The sequence below is a fragment of the Apteryx rowi genome, unplaced genomic scaffold (genome assembly GCF_003343035.1).
Source record: "Apteryx rowi isolate R43461 unplaced genomic scaffold, aptRow1 scaffold_787, whole genome shotgun sequence".
Lineage (NCBI taxonomy): Eukaryota > Metazoa > Chordata > Aves > Apterygiformes > Apterygidae > Apteryx > Apteryx rowi.
The window spans coordinates 66,507-72,552 of NW_020451079.1; positions in this window are offsets into that span (position 1 = coordinate 66,507).

A 6,046-nucleotide genomic window follows, 5' to 3' on the forward strand; every position below is an offset into this window, starting at 1 on the left:
TGCTCATGATGCTCTCCCAGACATGAGAGGTGGGAAGCAAGGCAGGTCCCACTGGATTCAATACATTTCTTAAGTGTTGTGCTGAGTTGTAACTTATGGGGTAAGTACCATTTTTTGTCCTGTGTTTGTACAGAGCCTAGCACAAGGTGGTTCCAGTACCTAGTGGAGACTTCAAGGTAAAACTGAAATGCAAATGAGTAAGAACTGTAGCAACCAGTGCTTGGGATCAATTAGGAAGGAAGGTGTTAATTCTCCCATGGCACATGCTGAGGTCGATCTGCTGTGGCTTGGACTGGGCCAGCGTAAGTCAGCTAAGGCACCAGAGAACTGACCCCCGAGGGTCCCACACCGCTCTATCCCCCTGAGAAGAAAGGGAGAACAGCAGAGAATCACATCTTTTAAATTCAGAAGACAAATTAAATAGCAATGCAGAAAGTTGGGGTTACCAGCAAAACTGTGCAAATGAGAATGGGTAAATTAATCAAAGAATTTTTAGATTCCCAAACATCTGTGCAACAGATCTCATAATCAGCCTCTGTGACTGCACTGAAGACTAAATTTTGAGATCATTTGTGACTATCACTGTTACAGAAGACCTTTACATACACATAGGTGACCAGTGACCTTAGCTAGTCAGTGCTCGATAGTTGAGTTACCTTCACTATACAGCTGAGTCCTGTTTTCCATTCTGGCCTGTGCACTGTTACATTAACAGTATAAAACAGCTGCAACATAGCAAGATGAGTTTCATGCCTTTAAGCAGGGAACAATAGTCAGAACTTAAAAAACAAAATCCAAATGTAAGGCAGTATTAAAAGAACATAATAGAACAAATACCTTTATGTGATGGACATAAGTGCTGTAATTTGTACTTGAGAGAGCTAGCCTTCATCTACACACAAATCAGCTGGACATTAGAACCGTAGAAAACATTCCAAGAATTATGCTGGAGTAACATACAGATGGACCTTGTGTAACAAAACAGTATACAATCAGGTACTTAAAGAATAGTATTTTAAAAAGTTGTACAAAAGCATGCATCATATTTTCAGAAGTGATGTTGGTGAAAATGTCTCTACATAGATACAGCTAGCTCCATTAAGCACTTCAAAATCAAAAAGCATTTTACTCTTATTGTTGCAACTCAATGGGAATTTTTGAATTAAATACCTTTGTGTCAGAAAATGCTGGTTCACTAAAATTCTTCTAATGATATTAAAATATTTGTTTGAAATCTCATAGATCAGTGAATATTCACTGAATCCAAGTGAGAGTCCTGGTAGAAACTTAATAGGTTTGGTCAGACTCATTGATTGTGCAGTATTCTGAAAAGAAGTCTTCAGCCATAGGTGAATCCACCTGTTTGAGTGGCCCCTTATCTGACCCTGGAAAATCATGTGCCATATTTATGACATATTTAATTATTTTTCTTTAGATTTTCATGTCTTACTCAACATTCAGTACTTTAGCACTCCTCAGAGTGCTAAATTAGAATGAATTCCATCTATACTCTATGTTTCCCCTCTTTCATAGGTGGCAACGGGTTATGAGATACTACATAGAAAAGCAGAACTGAAAACAATTTTACGATTGAAAATCATGAATTCTTGTTATTGAGTGTCAGACCTACTCCTCAGAAAGCCTTGTGAACCAAGGGCTTTAAAAATAAGAGCTGGACTTTGGACTGGGCCCATTGTTCAGGAGAAAGCTAGGTGAAGCAGCATCAATACACCCAAACAAGGATGTACATTTATAGAATACTTGTTTCTTGTTTGCTTTCAGCATAATCACTGAAGAGATCTTTCAGTCCAAGTGTCGCTTCCTTCCAGTCCAGGTATATAACATCACAGAACCACAGAATTACAGAACAGTTGAGGTTGGAAGGAACCTCTGCAGATCATCTAGGCCTCAAGCTCAAGCAGAGTCACCTAGACCACCTTGCCCAGGACTGTGTCCAGACAGCTTTTGAATATTTCCAGGGATGGAAAGTCCACAACATCTCTGGGCAATGTGTTCCCATGCTCAGTCACCCTCACAGTAAAACAAGTTTTTCCTTATGTTCAGATGGAAGTTCCTGTGTTTCAGTTTGTACCCACTGCATCTTGTCCTATCGCTGGGCACCACTGAAAAGAGGCTGGCCCCATTCCCTTGAGACACTCTCCAGATATTTAAACTCATTGATAAGATCCTCCCTCAGTCTTCTCCAGGCTGAACAGGCCCAGCTCTCTCAGCCTTTCCGTATATGAGAGATGCTCCAGTCCCAAAATCATCTTTGTAGCCCTTCGCTGGACTCACTCCAGTAGCTCCATATCTCTCTTGTATTGGGGAGCCCAGAACCGGACACAGGACTCCAGATGTGGCCTCACGAGGACTGAGGAGAGGAGAAGGATCACCTGCTGGCAACGCTCTTCCTCATGCACCCCAGGATACCATTGGCTTTCTTGGCCACAAGGGCACATTGCTGCCTCATGCTTAACTTGGTGTCCACCAGCACTCCCAGGTCCTTCTCTGCAGAGCTGCTTTCCAGCAGGTCAGCCCCTAGCTTCTACTGGTGCATGGGTTTATTCCTCCCTAGGTGTAGGACCCTGCACTTCCGTTTGTTGAACTTCATGGGGTTCCTCTCTGCCCATCTCTCCAGCCTCTCCAGCCTGTTGAGGTTCCTCTGAATGGCAGCACAGCCCTCTGGTGTATCAGCCACTCCTCCTAGTTTTGTATCATCAGCAAAACATGCCAAGGAAGCAGATTTTGCGAGCCTGAGGCAAGCACCAAAAGGTAGTGGGAGAGAAACTTATGAGACACAATGTTTTCCACTTCCTGGCTCTTACCTGAGCTGAAAAGTCAGGATAAGTCTGAAACTTGAAGCCTTGCCCAGAAACAGAATGCCTCCAAAAAGGTGACTAGCAATCTCTTGCCTCTTGTCTCTGTGAGACATGATCTCCTGGCTTCCTCTGAATGTCTGTCAGCTCAATTAGCCTGTAATTTAGGAAATAAAAATACAGTCTGGCAAAGCCCCTTAGAAAACCCCTCCACTTCTAAGTCCATCCTTGACCTGACTATAATTAGGTCATGCGGAAACATTTTCCTCTCAGCTTTTCTTTAAAACTATCCACTTCAGAGAGTCCATTGTATCTGGGCACCACTTATAGTATTTCATGACCCCTGTGTTGAGAAAATTTACTCTAACATTTAAGCTAGATCTCCTTTGCCACAGATTAGGCTGTTTTCCAATCATGCTGTCCTTCACAGATGTAGTGACCAAGAGATTTTTTGCAACTTTTTTTATAAATAAGAAGACTTCTTTAATGGTACTACTTCTCCAAGGTAAGCAGGCTCAACTCTTTCAACATTTTCCCACTGGTTGTACTTTCTTAGACTATTATCATTCTTACTGCTTTCTGTTGAATTCACTCTAATTTATCTATATACCTCATAACATGTGGTTTGCAAAGTCCAGGTCATTAATGAAGACATTAAACAGCATTGCCTCCAGTTTTGACCACTGGGGAACACCAAGTTAGTGATAGGCCTCCAGCTGAACTTTATGCCACTGATTACAATTCTCTGACTCTGGTGGTTCAGATAGTCTTCAGTCCACCTCACTGACCACTTTTCTAGCCCCCACTTTATCAGTTTGTCTATGAGGATGTGATGGGGAGACGATGTTAAAAGCCTTACTAAAGTCAAGGTAAACAACATCCGCTGTTCTGCTCTCATCCACTAATCCAGTCATCTCATCATAGAAAGCTATCAGGTTAGTTAAACATGATTTCCACTTCACATGTCTGGAAATATTATCCAGGATGGGCTGTTTCATCACCTTCCCAGAGATCAATGTGAGGTTGACTGGCCTGTAGTTCCCCATATCCTCCGTCTTGTCCTTCTTGAAGATAGGAGGCATTTGTTCTTTTCCAGTCCTCAGGAACATCATGACCTCTTAAATATAATCAAGAGTGTCCTTGCAATGATATTGGCCAGCTCCCTCAGCACTTGTGGGTGTATCCCATTAGGGCCCATGCACTTGTGTGTATTGTGAATTAAGGTGTTCCCTAACCTCATCCTCCTCTACTGAGGCTAAATCTTCCTTGCTCCAGACTTTCCCTCAGTATCAGGGGCTTGGGATTACCAAAGGCCGGTTTTATAAGTGAAGACCAAGGTAAAGAAGGAATTCAGGACACCTGACTTTTCCATGTCCTTTTTCACCAGGACTACTGCCCAGTTGAGCAGCAGTCTCACATTTTCCCTAGCCTTCCTGTTGCTGCTCATGTACTTGCAGAAGCCTTTCTTGTCGTCCTTCATGTCCCTTGCCAATTTCAACTCTAGGTGGGCTTTAGCTTCTGTAACTCCATCCTCCCATGCTCAGACAGTGTCTGTTTATTTCTCCTGGGTCACCTGTCCCTACTTCCACCTCTTGTACACTTTCTTTTTATGTCTGGGTTTTGCCAGGAGCTCCTTGTTCATCCATGTGGGCCTGCTGCTTTTGCTTGATTTCCTTCTTGCTGGGATGGACCATTCTTGACCTTGGAGGAGGTGATCCTTGAACAACAATCAGCTCTCCCAGACCCATCTTCTCTGTAGAGCTGTATCCCATGGGATTCTTCCAAACAGATCCCTGAACAGCCTGAAGACTGATCTCCTGAAGTCCTGGGTTGTGATCCTCCTTTTTTGCTTTTTTCCCCTCCTCATAGGAATCTGAATTCCACCATCTCATGGTCATTCATCTCAGGCTGCCCTTGACTTTCACAGCTCTGTCAAATTCTTTCTTGTTTGTAAGAAGTCCAGCAGAATGCCTCTCCTCATTGGCTCCTCAGTCATCTGTGTTAGGAAGTTGTTGTCAATGCACTCCTGAAACCTCCTGGATAGTTTGTGCACTGCTGTGTTGTCCCTCCAGCAGATATCAGAATGGTTGACTCCCCCATGAGGACCAGGACTTGTGAAAGTGAGGTTTCTTCCACTTATCTGAAGAGGACCTCATCTACTTCTTCCTCCTGATCAGGTGGTCTCTAGCAGACACCCGCTACAGTGTCACCCACCTTGGCCTGCCCACTAATCCTGACCCACAAGCTCTCAGCTGGCCCCTCACCTGTCCCGAGGCAGAGCTCCATGTATCCCTACTTAAATCATAGGGGGCAACTACCCCTCCTTGCTATCCTGCCCTAAAGAGCCGACATCCATCCATGGCAGCACTCCAGTTGTGCAAGCTACCCTGCCACGTCTCTATGATCCCAATGAGGTCGTAGCCCTGTAACTGCACTTCTAATTCCTGCTGTTTGTTTCCCATGATGCATGGTTGTTAATAATGACAGTTTGTGGATTGTGTTTTTTGTTAAATGTCAGATGTTGAAAACTGAGAGTGGGAAAATACTGAGAAGATTCAATGTTATCTCTCTTAGGAGAACTAGAAGCATTTTCATTTTAACAATGAAGTTACCTGAATCTTAGCTCTGAAGCTTGTCCTTGTTAAATCAAATTCAATGTCACAAATGTTTACATAACCAAGGATAATTAGTACATCTGTAATCACTTTTGCTGGCAGTCTATGAAAGAAGTGAATGCTTCAACTTTAGCTCTTTAATCTAAAGTAAAGAATAAGTCAATGTTATGTAATCAAAACTATAAATATTGAACACAAAATTACCAATTAAGTTTAGGTACTAATAGGTCTCTAGGAATAATAATAATAATAGTAAAAAAAATACAGCATTCTAATTCTAAGCAAAATTATTAACTGAGAGTTGGGTTCGCAGAATCTTCATTAGAACATCCGCTCATTTTTTCAGCATGTGTTTGCACAGTAAATATTAAACAAATATTGACTAGCTTTGAGTACAATGTCAGTAAAATTTTGCTCAGAGGTAAAAATAGTCCCTGAGATTATCATACAGAGCTTGAGAATAAAAAGTATGTATGATCAAATGAAAAATGTATTCTGATGGCAACTTTTTTTCCTTAATTCATCATATATTAAAGAATTCTGTTTCATAAATATTGGCAGGGAGACTGCTCTTCAAGAGACCTTGACTGCCACTTCTTTCGCAATCAATTGTTG